Genomic DNA, 21051 nt, shown 5'->3' on the forward strand with positions numbered 1-21051 from the left:
ATTCCCAATAACTCCTTGTTGCCCAGACCAAATGCCTGACAAGAAACAATTTCAGGGAAAAGATATTTATTTTGGCTCATAGCTTTATTGGAGACACATGGCAACTAGGGCTCCTTCTGTGGTGGAAGACCTGTGATATCTCAGCAGATCAGGGCAGAGAGCTCTGGCTGGCACCAAGCTGGCCTATAACCATCTAGCACTACATATATGGCTCTAGGTTAACCAGCTAAGCCCATGTGTCCAAAAGATTCTATAACCTTCCAAAAAAGCATCACCGGTTGGAGACCATGTATTTAAACACAAAAATCTGCCTTTCAAGTCATAACACTGAGTTTCTTGTGTTGACCACAGCTTTGGGGGATCTTTGGACAATGATCTCATATCTATGGTAGATGAAGAATGAGGGTTAGTTATTGCCCCCCAAGAATACAGTAGGCTTTATAAATAGGTGAATTCTTGTGCTGTACATATAACCTGAAAAAATATAATAAATGTGATTCTTTAATCCATTAACTAATTAATTTATCAAGTGTAACCCAATAGCAGGTGTTTTCACCTCTTTCTACTGTGAAGCATCTTCTGCTTTAGGTCCCATTGATAATAGTACACTAATTTCCTCAACCTTCAATCCATTGCCTCAAAGCCATGATTTATGGTGAAATATGCCCTTGTCTATTAGAGGAACCAATGTGTTTGCTTTTTTACTGAATACATCAATGCTATGTATTTTAAAACTGCAGTTTCCCACTCCTTAATTCTTTTGGTATAGTAAAAATAGATTTTAAATGTTTTTAGATGTATTCATTTAATTGTTAAGTGTATTAGCATTTTACCTGCATGTATATGTATCACATATATGTCTGGTGCTCATGGAGGTAGTCCACAGATAGATTTTATTTCACATTTGTGGTTTTCTTTATTAGAAAAAAGATATTTTTTCACTGTTGAGCAAAGTGACAATATTATAAGTCATAAAAAATATTTAATATTTGACTTTTTGCACTATCTAGGCTCCAGGTGTCACTCTCAGAGAAAATCTATTTCAATTATACTTTGACAATGCACAAAGTTGAGGTGAGTCTATCATAACCAGGGCTCAGGTGAGCCTATCATCATAAGCCAGGTCTCAGGTGAGTCTATCATAACCCAGGGCTCAGGTGAGCCTATCATCATAAGCCAGGGCTGCAGTAGAACGAATCAGAAACACTAGGGAAACTCACCGGGGTTCTTCACAAAGTCCTTGGCCTTCCTGGAGGCTTCTCCATCCACAAATCAGAGACAATTATGGTTTACTCTTCTATTCTATTCTTTTTCCCCACTTCTCACTCCCCCCTTCCCTTCTTTCCTTTATAGGGTCTTGTCTCAATTTTGTCTCAAGCCAGTATTCAAGCAGCCAGCCTGCCTCAGTCTCCTACAGGCACCCACCCCAGTGCCTCCCTGGTACTTTATTTAGCAGAGTCATTGTCAATGTCCATGTTCCAGATGCAACTGATACAGAGTATACAAGGTAGGAATCCTACACAAGCGTATAGCACTGTGGTTTGCCCGGCTGTGTGCACACTAACTGCTTCTGTTGAAATTACGATATCCATGGCGAGTGTTAGGAGGTTAGGCTTTTGAGGAGTGATTTGATAATGAGGACAGAGCCCCAGGAGAATAAGACTTTAAAGAAGGAATCCCAGCCCACTGCCTTGCCCTTCTGTCCCATGAAGCTACAATGAAAAGGCAGCCTTCTATGGGAAGGTGGCTCCTTAGCAGACACCAAATCTTCTGGATGCCTTGGCTTCAGCTTTCCCAGCCTCCATAAAGGTGATGAACAAGTGCTTGTTTAAACCACACAGGCTGTAGTATTTTTGTTACAGCAGTCTGAGCTAAAGTCGGCTGTTAGGGGAAAGCCAAACGTATTTCCTTAGCAAGAGGATGTTGCCATGGCAAAGTTTAAACAGCTGAACACAGAACCTCATTCTTCAGTGGGATAAAGACATCAGTTGGAAGCCAACTGTTTCCCACCTTGGCGTGGTCCCTTTGATTTTGTGCTGAGCTCATCCACAGTCTACTCTGCCTTTCATCTCCCTGAGAGCACCTAGTATAGACTAAAGGCCCAAGGCACAAACACATCCCAAACACAGTCTCTCCCTGTCCTTTCTTTGCCAGGGATGGAAGCCTGTTCCACATCCAGAAACTTCCATCATTGTCAAACTATCCTATACTCTGCATAAAATCCAAGTCACTTGCCTGGTGCTCTGTGATGCAGGCGCCATCCCCCTTCTCAAGCAGGCTCAGCTCCCTGTCTTGTGACCCCCCACAGGTTTTCTCAGCTTCTTCAATCCACCTGGTCCTTTCACACAGGGCCTCTATACAAGCTTTATTCAACTCCAAACAGCCCTGTCTCCACACATGAGCATACAGATTGCCAGGTCCTTCCATCTCCTCCTCAGAGTTAGCACTCCCCTTGTCTGTTAACAGTGGCATAGTCCCTGCTGTGCCCTCAGCCGCCTCTGCCCCTGCTTACCGGCGCCTTCTCACCACCTATTCATTTCTGGCATTTTAGGTGTCTGTTTGGAAAGCAAGGTCCTTGACCATGTGGTTCCTAAGATGACCTTGCCCTACTTCCACCTCAGAGCTGTACTAAGTGTGGAGGTGGGTCTGAACGCCACTCAAGATTAGCTAACCCCATCCAGGCGGTGGTGGCGCACACCTTTAATCCCAGCACTCGGGAGGCAGAGGCAGGCGGATCTCTGTGAGTTCGAGGCCAGGCTGGACCGATAGCCTCCAAAACAATACAGAGAAACCCTGTCTCATAAAAACCAAAAAAAAAAAAAAAAAAAAGATTAGCTAACCCTTTACCTGAGGAGCCCAGAGCCTGTGTATAAACCGTGAAGAGAGCTGAAGACAAATATGTCTTCTTAGGATAGCAGAGGCACAGGACCATGTGCTGAGGACCTAGCTTTCCTCATCATCCCAACCTCCCACCCCCTGCCCCAGGGCAGAGACAAGGTTCCTGGGGCAGACTGGGAGCTGCTGAGTGTGCTGGGCCACAGCCTGGGCTGTAATTGTTTGATTCTGAACAACTTCCTCTTTCCAAGTACAGACCCTGGACATTTAAAAAAAAAAGGCTAGAAGTTTATGCAACCTTCATACACTACTGCATGGTTTAAACAACAGCGTTTTTGGAAAGAATACCGTTGAAATGATCCCTGTTTGTAGGTAACAAGAAGCTGGCTTGCCGAGGTGTGAACAAAGGCAGGTGAGCGGCAGGGGGGTGGCATATGTGTTTGCTGTATTTAGTTGATGTTTCCTTCAGACAGTAATTAAACAGTAGGAAAATGTTGTCAGTGGACTAAAACACACACACACACACACACACACACACACACACAAAACGCAGGTATCCACTACCCCCATCTGTCACCAACAGGAAGTGCATTTCCTATTCATTTGACTACTCGATGCCTCCTCAACAAATATAAGTTCCTTGAGGGCGAGGGCTGGCACATTTTGTCTGTCTTCTCATCATGATACACTGAGCCCCTGGCAACGCTGGTAGATGCACTTGGTATGCACTTGCTGAATGAATGAAATGATGGGCACATTACATAGCAGTTGAGTTTGTGGAGTTTGTGGAGTTCGTGGGGGTCATGGGCTTTCTATCCTGTTGACATGAGATTAGAAATTAAGACACAGAATTTACATACTAAAGAACAGAATGTGTGTCGGGGCTCTGGGTGTGTGTGTGTGTGTGTGTGTGTGAGAGAGAGAGAGAGAGAGAGAGAGTCTGTGTATATGTCTGCACATGTGTATGATGCCTAGAGATCCATGTTAAGTATCTTCCTTACTCGTCTGCTTCTTATTTTTTGAGACAGGTTCTCTCGCCGAACCTGGAGTTAGCTGATTTGGCTAGCCTGCCTGGCCAGTGAGCTCCAGATATTCACCTGTCTGTCTCTGTGTCCCCAGTGCTAGGATGGCAGATACCCATCAGAGTGCCCAGGTTTTCACATGACAGCTGGGATCTGAACTCAGGTCCTCATGCTTGCAAGGCAAGAACTTTATCAACTGGTCCATCTCCCCAGCCCTTGACTATGGCTCAGAAGTGGTCAATTCTGATAAATCGTCATTCTTCTAGCTCATGTGTGTTTTCTACTGGCATGTCCCCTGGACCTCCAAAGCCACTGACAACTTGGTGGTACAGTGGCTCTGATGGCTGGAATCTCTCCAACAGCGAGCCCCACGGCCAATCATGTACCTGCACACATTTACTGAAAGGGACGGGCCATCCTGGGCTAAGTTATGTGTCTCAAGTATACGTTCTAAATTGTATCACATTCCCCATAGCACCAAGAGACCCCATTTGTCCCACGGTCCACAATCTTGACTTGTGACCTTATTTGAAAAAAAAAAACTGCTATGATAATATATTGCTCTTTCTCTGTCAGTCTTCCAGGAAATGCTCAAAACAGAAAGTAATGAATTTTCAGAGTTTCCGAATGATCTGGATAAGCAGTCACCTCTCTTGCTTCATTATCTTAGCATATTGAACTAATTTGCACATACATCCTGATTTGGATAAAAGGACCACGGGAACGTGTTGCTTTGCTTCCTATTAAATATCATCTCATTCAGACTCATATTCCCTTCCCTTTCTACTGTCTTGTGGCAGTGGCTATGTCGTCTATCTCGCTCCGGTAAATTTAAAGGCATTACCCGATGTCCAGCAGGGAATAAAAGTTAGAGGTAAAATTAAATCTCTGTCCTCAGATACACTTCTCAAAATAAGCAGGCTGAAAAGTGAAAAGTGATACGTCACAGGGAAGACTAAGCCAGTACTTCACATTGGGTTTCCCGGTTCCTGCTTGAATACAGTGGTTTTCACGTATCACAAACTCACTGTAGATTCGGTCTGGGAAATGTAGATAGACAAGCCTGAACACTGAGGGGCGTCTGCCCTGTCTAGATGAGCTGTCCACACTGGTCAGCAAGCTAAGTCATTAAGTTTAGGATCCCTGCCCCAGTCCTGCATGCTGACATCTGGGTTTCTTACCAACACCCCCCTCTTCGCGTATCTAAGGCAGAGGGAGCAAGAAGGAATCGGAGTGCATATAAGTCTGCACCCTAGGCAGACTTGGTGGTGCAGGCCTTTAATCTCAGCACTCTGGAGGCAGAGGCAGGCAGACCAGAGGCTAGCCTGGTCTATAAAACAAGTTCCAGAACAGCCAGGACTACACAGAGAAATCCTGTAACAATGAAGAAAAAGAGGTCCCACTCACTCCTTTACTCACGGGGATCATGGCATTGAGGGAGAAAGGCACGGGGCTGTTACATTCTTTTAAGGCCAGGCATGTTCTTTGGATAATTTTTTTTGAAAAAGAATTAATCAATACTGATAGGTCTGCACTTTGCATGTCTCCTGGTTATCTAATCACATGGCATATGTATATAAGGTTATCAGAGCATATATACTTATCTGGAAGCGTGGGGGATACGTATGGCTCTCAAGAGTTCTGTAGGATACATATACTTCCCTGGAGTGGCAGAGTATGTATTTATATGAGGCAAGTGCTCTCATCTATAGTTACAGGAAGTTCCTATGCTTATCTGAAGTTATTGGAGTCTGTATGGTTACCTAGAATGACATGGAGTACATGGGGGTAGGGAAGGGGTTGAGGAGATGCTGGGAACCTGTGGTGGCTGGGAGAGGGCAGTGGGGGAGGGGTTGGAAATATGCACAAATGTATTCTAGGCTGAATGAAGAAGAGTGAGTGACTGTAACAGTATTCATGCCTGTAACCATCTGAGGGAGGGGGCTGGGCTTCGGTTCTGATTAATGACAACTTCATGCAAATTTCACCTTTCAACACTCTTGTGCCCAAAGGCCCAGGTTGTTTTGATAGGCTCAAGACCCCCACACATTCGGGGGGCGGGGAGATCAATCCTTTTTACACATTCCAGCTTGTCCCTTAAGGGACAGGAAGTCGTGTGCAGCCAGGTGCATCTGGCGGCAGAGCCTGAGGCTGGCGTGCCCAGACTCCAGCACTGCCGGTGCCTGTCGCGGCCTCTAGGTGGCACGGGTGGGTTTGCAGCGAGGGGACGCCTCTCCTCTCCACCGCCCGCGACTGTTAGTAAACGCGCAGACAGGACTGGGAGCAGTCAAGAGAAAAGTTCCCGGGAGCTCTTCAAACTAGAAAGTTAGTGGAGCTGGTGGCAGAGGTGCGCCTGGTCGCTGTCACCGGCTGGCCCCAGGATTGTGGAGCACCTGCTTCAGAGAGGACGCTGGAGACAACTTGTGAAGCCTGCCCTCATCCCTTACCTGCTTGCCATCTTCCTCTTCGTAGACCCCTCCTCCCTCTGCTGCGAGGAGAAGCTGACCTCACTCGGGCACCAGGTAAGCCTTGGTCCTTTCTTGCTGGTTTTCCGTACTCTGTAACTGTGGACGAAACCGAGCTGTCCTCGGCTAGGAAGCATCCCGAGTACATTTTTGAAATGCGTGTCATTTTTGGGTTACGTTTGGACAAGCGTTCCTGATTACTGAGTGTCTGTGCTACCAGTTCGCAGACCTGAGGTTGTTCCTTTGTTTTGAAGAAAACATCAGAAACCCATTCTGCCGTTGAGTGCACTTTGGTTAGAGCGCCAAACTGTGTGTTGCAGGCTGTGGTATTTATGCTACTAAAACTACACGTGCGGCCGTCCGTGGAGGTGTAGGGGCCAGAACAGTGTTTCTCCGCCTGCTCCCGAGAGTGGCTCACTGAAGAAGATAAGCAGCACCTGGGACTTTGGCTCGGTTCTCTACCTGCCTCTACCGGGGTAGTTTCAATGTCCTAAGAGACTAGCTGTTCAGTGTGGGATTCCACTAAAGTCTGAGACCCAATGTCAAAGTCCCATGTTGTCAGAGTAGAGGGAGGGAGAATGGTGGATAGGTCTTTGTGACACTTGAGGTTTTCATTTCCAGCCGAAAGGTTCTGAGGCATCTGAGGTGGATGGACCTCATGCACCGGGTAGGGTTTGATTTTCCAGACTTTGTAGGAGAGGCTCCCACAAGGCAAAATGTGTGCTCTCAGGGCAGATGGGACAGCAGGTGAGGTCCCTGCTAGTGTCTCCCTGCTATGCTGCTCTGGACCTACAGCCCCAGGGGGCAGCTAAGGCAAGAGAGGTGACAAGAGCAGAAGTCCTGGTCAGTCAGGGTGCTGGACACAGACAGTAGGACACATACCCCAGCAGGACTGACATGACAGCGGAGAGACATGTGGAGTGTGACAGGATCAACTTCTTCCAGTACCCTGCTGTTTTAGAGTGGCATTTGGGGACATTTTTAAACCCAGAGTGAAACTGAGATTTGTTCAAAGTATCCAAGAGGCAAAAAGGGCATAAAGGATGGGAAAGGACAGGGACATTCAGATATGTGACAGACATTCTAGGTCACAGTCACTTTAAGAGAGTGACTTGGAGGACTTAACATTTGGAAGCATCCCAATGACTCACCATAAGCACCCTCCCTGGAGACAGCAGGGTGCTTTGTGCCTCTTTCGATTTTTCCCTCTCAGTTGGTGATGGCACTGTTGGAGGGTAACCCTGGAAGGTCACATCTCCAGAAGGAAAAACTAAATAGAACTTTGCTGAAGTAATATGCCTACTCTCTGGGCATTATCTTTGGTCGGTCTGTTGGCTTTTGTCGTTGCCACTTGTTTTGTTCTGTGCCGAGGAGATGTATAGAGGGTCCCACACAGACTCTCTGTGATAGTACAGAAGCGACTGGCGCCCAGTAGGAATTGTACTTCACCGTTTAAATGTGTACCCTTTTCCTGGCTGGGGATACACACTTACCTCGGATGCTGACCAGCAGCAGGAGGCCAGCTGCAACTTTCCAGTGTAGGAAAGGGTGACAGCTGACAGTCTGCAGTGTGCCATGCTGCCCAGCTATGAAACTCACAGTTCATGCATCAGCAGTGCAGGTGGGGCAGGGGAGGGGGACATTTTCTGTTTCTGTGTCTTCTGGGAGAATCAGTGTTTGTGAAGACCTGACAGTGTCTGTCTTTGCGCCCGGCTCAGTGCTGCCACTGTGAGGCCACCCCATGTTTGCTCAGAGAGTGAAGATAGACCTGGCCCTACACACACACACACACACACACACACACACACACACACACACACACATACACCCCATCCATAGGGCACAAGCCCAGGTTGATTCTTCTCACTCTGGAGCATCTTCTAATGAAAAGGTCCCTTAGGTCCCAAGGGGCCTTACAGAAGCTAGGTCAGCTCACGTTCCTTCTGGGGACTATGGGAGTGTGCTTTGTGGTTTCCAAAGAATGGAATTTATTCTCAAGGAAAGGCCCAGGAACCCAGCTTCAAAGACTCAAGCAAATCTAAAATTCAAACACGGGAGCTGTAAACAGGGTGGCATTTTGGCAGCCAGCCTCAATGCTTAAATGGCTCGGTTTTCCCTTACTCCCCTGGCCTGCCTAGCAGCCTGGTGCACAACCCTTAGCAGCTCTACTCTGGCCTCTGTTCCCTCAATTATCCTAGATGGCACCTGCCTGTTTGCTCCTTTGATGATGCTTTGAGTTTTGCATTAGCTAATTCCATTCACCAATAGCATCATTAATTAACCCACATTAAACTCACTTAGCAATTAGGAAACAAAAGCTCCAGCCGTCACCTCCATCATTCCCCTGCCAGGCAGTCCTCAAATTTGAACATTTTAAGCAGGACTTTTATTTGATCTACAGGGTCATTATTTTTTTTTAATAAAGCAAAGAGTTCTGGGGAGATGGCTGAGTAGATAACTCACTTGTTGTATGAGCACAAAGACCAGAATTCAGATCTCCGGGACCCAGATGAAAGTGGAGGCAGGGGAAACCTCTGGGCCAATAGCTAGGCTAGTCAAATACTGAGCTCTGGATTCAGTGAGGAGATGGGGTTTTAGTGAACAGAAAGCCATCGAGGAAGACGCCAGGACAGCAGCCTCTGGCTAGAAGTCCTCTGACTTGCTTAAAGCCACATACCTAATAATGACCATGAGAACGCTAATCATTGCATTGAATGGAGAACTCAGCAGGCACAGGCATCATGCTGGACATGTAACTTGTAGTTGGGATTTGGGTTGGGTCTAGAACTTTTGTCTTCCACCAGTGCCGGAATGAGCAACTCACTACTTCTTATTAATTGCCATGGTTATGCTGACTCCAGCCACACACTCCCTCACTTCCTGTCCTGATCACATGAGGACCCAAGAAACAGTTGAACTTCTGATTGTGGTGAACCATAGTGGCAAAGGTTTGGTCACTGGAGAGAGATTAGAAATTTTGGAGCTTTTAATAGTTTTAAGGGGAAAAAAGCCTGTCAAACATAGGCAAATACAGACTATTGTGTCTAATATGATCTAAGAGAAATTTTCTAAATGGATGTGGTTCAGGCATCCTAGTTCCTTGGCTTCTGATAATACCAATGAATGAGACTTCACTATATTTAACTTTCCATCCTTGTCCTAGGGCAGTGGTTCTCAATCTGTGGGTTGCCACCCCTTTGGGGGTCAAAAGGCCCTTTCATGGGGGTTGCCTAAGACCATCTGAAAACACAAGCAGTTACATTATGATTCACAGCTGTGGCAAAATTACAGTTCTGAAGTAGCAACAAAAAAAATGTATGGTTGGGGGTCACACAACATGAGGAAGTGTATTAAATGGCCGCAGCATTAGGAAGGTTGGGAACCACTGTCCTAGGGTGTCACAAGGTCTTGCTCAGAGTGGTTGGCTCTGTACAATCAGAGAAAGGAGGCAGCTTTGTCCTGGGGTCTGGCAGGGTGAACCATTCATTCAGAATATGTTTAGAGAGCCTTTAGTTTGTAGTGTCTGCAGTCTAGCCTCTTCCTTCACCACTGTGTGTGGGTATCCCGCAGGGATACCATTAACTAACCATTAACTAACCCATTAACTAACCGAGTCCCTTCTATCAAAGTTGTCCTAATCACACACTAGGGGACAAGGCAATGCTCACACATCAACATGACCTAAGTTACTGAGCAAACCAGCGCCAGCTGGAAAAGTCTCCCTTCTGTGGACAGAGTACCTGTTCATTATAGATAGCTGAGTTCTCATAGTGTAAGGCAGGCTGGCTGTCCGAGTAGAACGCACACTTGCTGAAGACCCTTCCTCCTTGATGGCTCTGAAAATGCCTGTGGTTTTGTATAGGTGACTAGCCAAGGAGTTTGTGTTGTTAGCCCCAGTCACAGCACCAGCAAGCTGGATTCCCAGCCAGTAAACCAAACTCTGCTCGCAGGAAGGAGCTACCTTCACTAGCGAGTCACTACAATCACCTTAGCATTGCCTATAGCAGTGAAGCATGGGCACATGGGAGTCAAACTGTGCTGGGTATTCTAGATCCGTAAAGATCCATATTGCTGGTTGAGGAGATGACTCAGGTGGTAGCATGTTTTCTTAACACGCATGAAGCCTGAGGCTCGGCCCTCAGCACCACATAAAACAGCACTTGGAGATATGTGCCCGTAATCAAGCACTTGGGAGGTAGAGGAAGAAGAGTCAGAAAGTTCAAAGTCATCCTTGCTTACATAGCGAGTTCAAAGTCAGCATGGACTACATGAGACACTGTCTCAAAAATAAAAAAGTACTGTGAACAGATACTAATTGATATCTATATACAAGCCACTAAAAGACAAATTCTTAAACAACAGAGACTTTTGCCAAATCATTATAAATCCTGGTATAAAGTGCTTTGTTAAAAGGTACGCAAAACTAGATAATGAACGGAAAATGAGCTATCCCCATTTTGGTGACAAGCAGAAAATTATCAAAGCTCTTCTTTTGAAAGCTCTACGTTGAGCTGGGTTATTTGTCAATTCCATTTCTAGTTTTGTGCAAAGCCACCAGACTGTCCACAGTAGCTGTATTAGTTCAGACATAAAGGCAGAAGGGGGCACTATTTGGGGAAAGGATGGAGACCAGATTGAACAGAGAGGGACATGTATGCATGAGAGTGACATACATTACTTTGTATGCTAACTTAAAAATAACGTTAAAGAAATAATGTAAATCTCTGCTATGTTATGAAGACTGGCCATTACACCCCAAGCTCTCTAGTCTCACATGTTCAGATAGTAAAAGGTTAAAGGCATTTGAGGTAGGAACAAGCATAATGAATGTAAAGTTTACCAGCGCTGTTTCCAGACTCTATGAAACACACAAAATGAAGATACTGAACGGGTGATCTGTAGACCTGACCACTTTCCAAATGAGAATTCCAAAGATTTTTAAATCATTTGGAAATTGAACTGATAACCAGAAAAATAAGTCAAAAAATTAAGAAATATCAAGTAAGACATAGATTTGAAGAAATAAAAGTAGAGTCTATGAAGCAGGTGCGGTGTTACGTGCCTTCAATCCCAGTAACACTCAGGAGCCAGAGGCAAGCTGATCTCTGCGAGTTCAAGACCAGCATAGTGGGTTCCAGGCCAGGGTTACATAGTGGGGTCCTGTCAAAACAACAGCAGCAGTGACAATAAAAAAGTAAAGTCTAAGGGACAGTCATAGTTGATTTGGGAGAGAACTAGATCAGGAGCCGTGGGGACCATAACAGGCTCTGCAGAGGGCTGGGCAAGAGGAGCCGTATGTTTACCTCCATTCAGAAGGTGCACCTAGAACCTGCCGTCACTCAGCATGTTCTATCATTCACCGTCATTCGCAGAGACCGTGGTCTTCTATGGATTGCACTCAAGGGTGGTATCAAAAAGAAAATGTTCCTCTACATTTTGAAATGCAAGATATTTCATTAATATTTTTAAAGAGATGCTTTCCTTTAAAAGAGCCAAAGTGCTATGTCTAAAGCCACCTGCCCATTGTGAAGGGAGCAGGAGGGCACCCTAGGTTTGTCACTCCCTCCTCAGCAGATAGCCTCTCTCCAGAGGGGGTGGGGCAGACACTGGTGTCATCACTTACACGCCTTCCCTAGCAGACAGCCTGACTCCCAGGAGCACTGTGGGGACAGGGCATCGCAGCTGGCCTTTGGCTTCCTCTGTGCCCTCACTGTTTTTCCCAGCTGTTGGGGGGGTTTCCACTGTGGAAATAAAATTTCCAATAACTATTGATTTCCATTCAGTGAAAATCCTTTTGGATTTTAGTTTACAAAACTTTGGAGAGAGACCCTTCCTGAAGGGTGAATGCACACACAGCCTATTGACCCCAGTGGTTCCCAAATTTCCTGGTCACCTTCTGAAGCCATTAAGCAATTACTCCCCCATTTTATAGGCAGAAAACTGGGCAAGGAAACTTCACTCACTTGAGACTCTTGGTTCAAGTCAGTTCTGGGAAGCTCACTTTCAGGACACCTCACTTTCTCCAGAATGCCCTCCAGTTCGTTTCCAATTTGAGGTTTCCACATGAAAACCATTATCCAAACAGACCACCCACAGCATGCTGCCTTAACTTCTGTGCTTGGCGTGTGAGGAAACGGTGCTTTAGAATATTACCCTGATGCTATCACAGTTGTTGCTTTTGAAGGCAAATACTTAATTTGTGAAGATTGCAAAACCAGGATCAGTAGAATGTTGGGCTCCTCCTAGGGTTTACAGAATAAACAGAATCCAGACAGTGACAAAGGCACTGTTCTCTGAGGACCAACACACGTTCTGCAGCAACAGTAAAACGAAGCAAAGGGGCTCTGGAGACATCTGCTCTGCTCCCAAGTGTTCCTGTATTCAGCAAGGATCTTACGGTCCCACAGCCTCCCTGGGTTCTCATCAGAATGGTCTCTGTATGTGACTCTAGAATCGTGGGCTCAACGGTTTTGGTGGCCATCTTTCCTATTCACCCTGGTGGCCCTAAAGGAAGACAGGGTCCCAAGCTTTCCTAGGGGATTGGGGCTATGCATCTGCTGAAGAATAGTGAACTACAATCTTGCTCAAAATCTGGTGAAAACTAAAAGAAATAAGAGATTTGTCCCTACTTTCTATGGAAGTGATAGGATTCACAGACTAACAAAAATGCAAGCTCCGTGAGTGGCGCTGGCTGTGTGGCCCCGTGTGTGACCACTGTGTGCAAACCCATCCGCAGCCCTCTGTTGACGGGTAGTAAGTCTCAACTCTCCCACCTTCCCTCATACCCTATGCGGAAAAGGAAGGCTTCTGGGAATGAGGCACCGTGCCCAAGAACTCTTTCCTAGTAAGGGGGCGCGATCTTAGTGCGGGGACACGGCCTTCAGCTTGATGGTGGCTCCACGGAAGGCCAGTCCTGGGAGGCGAGATGCTACAGGTTGTACTGAAATCGAGCTTGACCTGTAACTACTGGCTGTGGGGAGAATTTGTCCTAACACAAATGTCTACAGTCCTGGGTACCGCTGAGTTCCCAGGATGCATCAGGAGGCACTCGCTGGCTGTCCAAGCCTCTGAACACATGCTGTTCGGAGATGGAGGGTGCAGATCACACAAGCAGAAAGTGTAAGCCTTTATTTCAGGCCCTTTCCCCGCTACCCACCCACTCCCGGCCCCGCCCCCGCCCCTGCCACCACCACCACCACTGCCCCAAGGCAGAGCGCAGACTACGGTGGGCATGTTTTCAAACATCGATATCAGAATCACGATAGATTATGATGATTCCGGGGCTGCCCCATCCTCAGTGAAAAAATCAGGCTGGAGGTGTCCTGCTACGGTTGGTATGGGGTTGGTATAGCCTCAGTAGGCACGCTGCTTGAGCAGAGACATTGGGGCAGATTTCTGTGAAACAAGGTAGGTGTGTGTTAGGTTCTGCTACAATATCAAATGTCTGAGATACTTTATAAAAAAGAAAAGGAGTATTTGGCTCACAACTTTGGAGGTTCTAGTCCAGTCATACGGAAGAACAGGTTTTGGTTTCTCAGGAAGGGAGCACACCACGCTGGAGTCATGTGTTAGGGCAGAGCTGCTCACCTGCCAGGAAGGAGAGAGGAAGAGATGGGATCCCACAGTCCCTTCTAAAGTATACCATAGTGACCCAAAGACCGCCCACCTGGCCCACCTCTTAGGTGTTCCACCACCTCCCAATTACACCAAGGCGAGGGCCGCTGGGGGTGTAACAGATCTAAAAACACCAGAAGTAGGCACACCCCTGAACAAGACACAACGTGCTTCATGTCCTCCCAAGACCACACACACTCAGGCTGAGTTTAAGAGTCAAGAGGGCTTGGCAGCTATGCGCTGTGGCTTCTCCATGGTCAAATCTACCTGAGGTGTCTGTCTTCCCAGAAACAATTATCAATACAGCTGGAACCCAGAATGCCACCAGGATCCGAAGTTAAGGGACAGCGTCACTGAATGGGGACAGAGCGAGCTATTGGTTTAGCCGCCTTCCCGCCAGAGACACCCAGCTTCATTCACCTGCCTGGCACTCCTCCTACCACTTCAAGTAGCGTCCCTCCTTCTCTGTCTTGTTTGTCACGTACTGCTTCTGGTCTTGGTTAACACAACATCCTGTCGGAGAAGCCCCCCTGCTCTAGTCTGTTGCTGTGAGAAAACAGAGTGAGGGCAACTTGGGAAGCAAGGGGTTTGTTTCCTTAGACATCCCAAACACTGCCCATCACTAGGGGAAATCAGGAAAGGAGATCAAGCAAGAGAAAAGGCAAGGAACCATGACGAACAGTGCTGCTTCCTGGCACTGTTCGGCTCCCTGTGGCTCACTCTGCCTTCCTCCTTACACAACCACGACCACCCGCCCAGGCTTGGAACTGCCCAAAGTGAGACGGGCCCTCCAACATCAATTACTAATCAAGAAAATGTCCCTACAGGCCAATCTGATCAAGGTAATTCCTCGATTGAGGGTCCCACTTCCCAGGTGACTCCAGTTTGTATCAAGGTGACCTTTCCACAGCCCTGTTCCGTGTGAAGCAGCTCTCACTTCAGAACTCATTTTAACACACAGCATTGCTCACTTAATGACTCTTTAACACACACAAGCCCTCATACACACATACACACTCACAATCACACACTTGCACATGCGCAGTCACTCATACACACTTATACTCACACACTCACACTTGCATACAATCTCTAGTGCACATTCACACATACACACTCATACGTGCACACGATCACTCACACAAACTCACATACAATGTGACAGACACAATTATATATAGGTACATATGTGTATATATATTTACTTACACACATGCACATATATATTAAATATAGTATATATACATATATGGCCTAGAACTTGATGAATACTCATTACTATGTTACAGTGTGCTCTGCTGAGGTTGGAGTGAGAAAACCTTTACTCCTCTCCCTGCAGAGCTCTCACATGAGGGGCCGTGGTCCTCCCTAGGATCCTCTCCCTATAGAACCATCTGGACAATGAAGGCAAATGGGAAGAGGTCACAGTGTACTGAGGTGAAAGAATGGTGGGCTCCTGAAGTCACTGCGAGCACCAGCCTGACCCGCCCCGTCCTCCCTGTACTGCAGAAGCTGACAAAGCGTGTGATTAGATGTGGCATGTGTGTTGTCACTGATGCTCATAGCAAGCTGAGGAGCATTGTGTATTCTACAGAAGGAAAAGCTAGCAGAGCTTCACTCACAGCCACACTGCCTGAACCATGCAACTCAATAGTCTGGCTAGGTGGCCTCAAGCCCCTATTGCCTTATGGCAGGTCTTATCCTGGGTTACTTTTCTAGCGGTCTCTCTCTCTCTCTCTCTCTCTCTCTCTCTCTCTCTCTCTCTCTCTCTCTCTCTCTCTCTCTGTGTGTGTGTGTGTGTGTCTCTCTCTCCTCTGTGTGAGTGAGTGTGTGTGTGTGTGTGTCTATGCATGTATGTACATGTAGGGTAATACGATTTCAAGCTGGAGTTTTCCCTTTCTCTGCCCTTATGGGGAACTTGTCTCCATAGTGAGAATCGCCCAGCCTTGGGCAAAATCTGGCGTCCTATGACTTCAAAACTCATTCCTTCAGATCAGACTTCACTGCAGCTCACATCTCAAATATTTCTAATACATTCACAACTTGCATCGATTTATAAAATCCACTGCTGGACACAAAGTCGCTGCCAGCCTCAGCATTTGTCAGCAGGAGGTTCAAACCCCATCAAAGCCCTGGGAACCCCACACTTCAGAAATCTATTGTGGAGCTTTCACCGGCTGCTGACAAAGTCCCGGGAAGCCACATTGGTGTGAAGCCCTTACTTCATCCAGCAGTTAGCACCATGTCAGGCAGTCCACACCAGAGCCTCTGTCTCTAACCTCACGGATGTCACCTCTGCCCCTGCGCAGCACAGGCGACCGTCACAAAGGATGAGGTCACTGTTCTCACTAAATCAGCTGCTACACAAGTCAGCTCCTTTTGTCCTGGTTTGTTGGCAAAGCCCCTGTGCTATGTCAACATCAGGAGTCCCCTGCAGTGTAGGGGTTGATGGACCTCCTGGCAGGTGTCCACGTCATCCCTGTCCACTTTAGTTTGATCTACTCTAGAAAAACTGGAGTGGGGTTCATAGAAGAGTGTGACCAACAACACCAGTCAGTGGTTCACTCTTGCTGACCTGCCCATCACAGCACAGGCACCCCCCACAAACATGATCCCCATTTGTCCCAAACAGAGGTATAGAAATACCGTCGACTGCATGGAGTTGCCCTTCCTCGTGCACTGACGTGTCTTCAGTCAGCACCTAGACCCATTCTCCAAGCCTGTACCTGGGACAAGAAGCCCTCGGTGGGGGCAGAGAAAACACAAGCCGATCCTAGACCACCTTACGATGAAAATAAGGAAGTCTTCCACAATAAATGCATAAACCAGCAATAGACTAGCATGATGGTGCCCATCTATAAATCCCAATTCTTGGGAGCCTGACGCAGGGGGATTGCTAGAAGTTCAAGGTCAGCCTGAACTAGAGTGAGATCCTGCCTCAAAAACTAATTAATTGAAAAAAAATTGAGTGGCTGGGCAGTGGTGGTGCATACCTTTAATCCCAGCACTAGGAAGACAGGGTCAGGTAGATCTCTGTGAGTCCCAGGATAGCCTGATCTACAAAATGAGTTCCAGAACAGCCAAGGCCACACAGAGAAACCCTAGCCTGATCTACAAAATGAGTTCCAGAACAGCCAAGGCCACACAGAGAAACCCTGTCTCAAGAAACAAAAAAGACTCCAAAGCAATACAAAGAAACCTTGTCTTGAAAAAACTAAAAAGAAAATGAGCAACAAAATATACACTGTGGTGTTGGATTAAATAGAGAATTTACTATAATTGCCCATATGTTTTTCTGATATAAATAAATAATTGAATGAATAAATAAATAAATGAAGATAAATCTATGCTTCAGAAGAATTTCAAGTGGATAGACTGTCTATCTTCAGGAGGAAAACATCTTCTTTACCCCTCAGTGGCGGTGCACTTTGGGATGCCCCCAAAGAGTGTGGTGTGGAGAAGGTACAGCTGACATCCTATGCCTTATCTGGTGTTGCAGTGATCACCAGACGTGAAAAATAATGCTGACTCTGCACTTTGGACAGGATGTGAGGCGAATTGTCTCTGTGCTCTCCCCACAAAAAAAATTCATAAGAGAAACTTTCAACAAGGTCCATTTTAGGAAATTCTACCAATAACAGTGCTTTCTAAGCAGTCATGGGCATCCAACACAAGGAAAGTCTGAAAAATCATCAGTCACCGTCTGGTGTCCTGGGTCAGATTCTGGAAGAGAGAGGGAGTGGCAGTCATCAGTGAGGAAATTCGAATAAAGGAGAGTCTGTAGTTAGCAGGGAGGCATCAGTGCCAGTTCGTAAGATGGACCACATATGACGGCATGAACTTAACAGGAAGAAAGCACTGGGGCATGTGAGGGCTCTCGGGCTCAGATCTGCACATTATCTAAAACTTCTTTATGGAAAACCTTGGTTTAATAGGTATTCTCTAGCCAGGGCTGCTTCCTCCTTCTCTGTGTCATCTGCCCCACCTGCAGAATTCCCTCCAGAGGAGGACAGCTGTGACTTCCCTCTTTGGTTCAGGATGGCACCCTGAGAAACCCTGCCAGCACAAGTCAGCCTGCCCGGTGTTGCCAGGCCCACTCCTCAGACATCATCTGCCACTCTGCCCATGTTGGGCCAATCACCTCATGTCCCTTTGGCCACCAAAGACTCTTCTGAAGGCTCTCTTTCTGGGGGCTTTTCCAAGCTTCTGACCCCAGTCCTGTGCCTCAATTCATTCCCGGGGCTTTGGCTGTGGCCCTGCCTCTAATGCTGGCATGGGAACGGATGAGTTTCCTTCCTTCTGCAGCCGTCTGTTTACCTGAGGTTGAGGCGTGCATACCATGTGTAGAAGCCACAGGTATTACCCCTGTGTGCTCAAACTTATCCAAATCTCTCCCAACCCATTGTCCCCAAGTGCTAAGCATAGGAGATTAACCTACTGGCTATACTAGATAGGCCCCTTCTGGCTTCCAGTTGTATTCAGCAGATGGAAGGTGTCGTGGGAGGCAGGGAGCTGGAGAACGGTGGCCAGCAAGAGCTTACTCTGTATCACTCCCTCTAACACTTGACCTTGACCCTTTCCCAGAATTCAGTTCTTCTCTTTTCCTGCTCCTCCACTCTCCCTGCCTCCACATGTTCAATGCCACAAACAACCTCAGTGCATCATCACCTGCTACCCCTGGGCCCTGGACCTTGCTGCTTTGCCTAGGTGGGACTCAGGTTACCTGTGTAAAGACAATGCTAAGGGAGCCAATAAGCACTGCCTGGAGGGTGTCCAGGAGGCTGGGTCACAGCCTCTGGATCCTGACTCTCCTCCAGAAAGGCCAGAGGCGGCTCAGACAGTGGACGAGCTGGACTCTAGCACCGCCACAGCCTGGTCAAGTCCTTCTCCTTTGGAAGTCTGGTGCCATAATGTGAAAAATAGGAATCTAGTTTTCATGGTTAAAAAAAATTAAAGTAACATCAGTAAAGGGGACCACAGTTCCTAACACGGAAGCCAGAGTCAATACGTGGCATCTTTTGTTTTTCTTAGAATTCCTCTTTGGAAAATGGGTGGGTGTGAATGCTGGTCCCCTAGAGGGGGATAGAGTGTTGAGCCTTTTGTGGAAAGGGGATGCTTGGGTCTGCTGGTCATGCCCTTCGTGGGCAAGAGCTTAAGTGGAAAATGTCATGTAAAAATGACCATGGGCCCCACAAAAAGTTGTTATGTTCATAAAATCAAATGCCAGCGAGATGAGTTTTGATGACACATTTTTCTTAACATGAACATTGAACCTGTGGCTCAGGACATAACTGGGTGTGGACTCACCATCGCACTGTCCCCTAAAAGGACAATCTTCATTCAGTGTCCCTAGCACCAGGGAAGACAGCATGGGCCGCTCTACAGGCTGTAGTTGAAGCAAAGACTTCTCCAGCACAACCTAGGTACAGGTTTAGGATAGCCTGGGATATTCAGTTGAGGTTGCTGAGGCTGGTGGAGCCCAAATCTCTGGGTCTGAGCTCAGCACTTCCCTTCTACCCCTGACAGCCTCTGGAAGGGATCACTACTACTATGGCCCATTTCTATACAAGGTAGGAGATGGCATCCTAAATATTTGGTGAGATGGCCTTATAGAAAATTCTGAGAATACAGAGCCCGGATTGCCTTGTTCTTAGTCTGCACAGTTCAGAGAGACTAAAAGAAAAGACAAGAAAGCAAATGGAATAATCTAGCTGCCCAAAAGAGTTGGATAAGGAGAAAGAGAAAAGTACACACAATGAAATATCCAGCAGCAATGGCTGCACAGACCTGCGATCCCAGCTGCTTAGGAACTGAGACAGAATGAAGCAAGTTCAAGGCCAGCCTGGGCTACAGTCTTGGCAACCAAACAGAAGGGGGAGGGAGGAGAGGACAAGAGAGGAGAGAAGAGACCTTCTGGTCTCTCCACCCCTCAGTCCAAGAGTCCCATCTATTTTCTGGGCCATTGTTTGGTGACTAACATATCAGGTAAAGGTTGTTTGTTTTATGTTCAAATTAGCCAGATAAATTCTCCCTGCAGTGTAGTCACAGCCAAGGCAAGCAGAGTTGGGGAAAACCCAGTAACCTTGTCTAGCCACTGGCTTGCCAATGCTTGGCAGCAGAAGCAGCACCCTGCCCCAGCCTAAGGTTGCACCCATTTCTGAACCTACTCTGCCCGTGGGCTCTCACAGTTGGTGGGTTCGAGAGGGCAGTGGCTGGAATGTTGCCATAAAAGCCAGCCAGAAGGACTGATTGGATGCCTGCAGGGCTGAGAGAGGAGGGAGGACCCCGGGGCTGCCTGGCTGTGGGCTGGGACCCACGCTGTTCCAGTGCCCGTCTGTGTGTTTATTCATAGTCTCTATCTGCTTAAATCATTAGCTCCTCCAGCACTGTGGGCAGAGTGCCTGTGGAAGTTCTGGAGCCTACAAGTGGGTACCATGTGAAAGCCTCTCCCCCATGGTGTGTAGCTGAAATGACAGAGGTCTAGAAGGTGCCTTAGTCATCTGTGGCTGTGACAAATGGTCCCAGCAGCTTAGAGCAGCATTGTGACTTTCTCACGGGCCTTTGAGGGCCAGGAACTGGGAGTGGTCCAGTTGGCAGTTCTGTAATGTTGCAGCCAGCATATACATCTGCAGACTGAGCTGGAGCTAAAGATCCACAGCCAGAAAGGTACAGCCACGTGGCTGTTATTGGCAGGACACCCTGGGTCCTTGTCCATGAGTTTCCCCACAGGCTACCCAGGTATTCCTACAACATGAATGCTGAGCCATGGAACACAGACAGCTAACTGAAAGCCACGATGTCTTCTATGACTGTTGCGTACACATGGTACCTCCATGTCACTAAAATCCAGAGGGAGGAATTAGGTTCCACCTTTTTGAAGGAAGCATCAAAGAACTGGAGTGTTTAGTTTAAAACGTAATGTCTTGTTTCTCCCCAACTGTCCCTTGACTTCCATATTCCTTCAAACAAATGCTTGAGGACTCAGGGCCTCAGTTTCTTCTTTTATAAAATGAGGCTGCTGTTAAGATCAATAAAACAAGCCTTTGCTCAATGGCCAGGCCCTATAACTCATTCCATGGCTGTATCTGCTCATTAAGCAGTTCCTGTTCTGTGGC

The 21051-nt window shown here is 47.2% G+C and overlaps 1 protein-coding gene and 1 long non-coding RNA gene across 2 annotated transcripts in view; one reads left to right on the forward strand and one right to left on the reverse strand.

Moving 5' to 3' along the window:
* The first annotated feature begins 6127 nt into the window (after positions 1-6127).
* Edar (ectodysplasin A receptor) overlaps positions 6128-21051 on the forward strand; it is a 76316-nt gene continuing 61392 nt past the window's right edge. Inside the window, exon 1 of the mRNA XM_021227457.2 lies at positions 6128-6379. The gene's annotated coding sequence lies outside the window, so the exon portion shown is untranslated. The remainder of the gene's footprint in view (positions 6380-21051) is intronic.
* On the reverse strand, positions 13536-16231 carry LOC121134316. Its single transcript, XR_005871393.1, has 3 exons — positions 16159-16231; positions 13808-13909; positions 13536-13717 (listed from the first exon to the last, which is right to left on the reverse strand). It is a non-coding gene; the product is annotated as an uncharacterized LOC121134316 (long non-coding RNA).

The sequence above is a fragment of the Mesocricetus auratus genome, unplaced genomic scaffold, assembly GCF_017639785.1.
Source record: "Mesocricetus auratus isolate SY011 unplaced genomic scaffold, BCM_Maur_2.0 Super-Scaffold_100027, whole genome shotgun sequence".
Classification (NCBI taxonomy): Eukaryota; Metazoa; Chordata; class Mammalia; order Rodentia; family Cricetidae; genus Mesocricetus; species Mesocricetus auratus.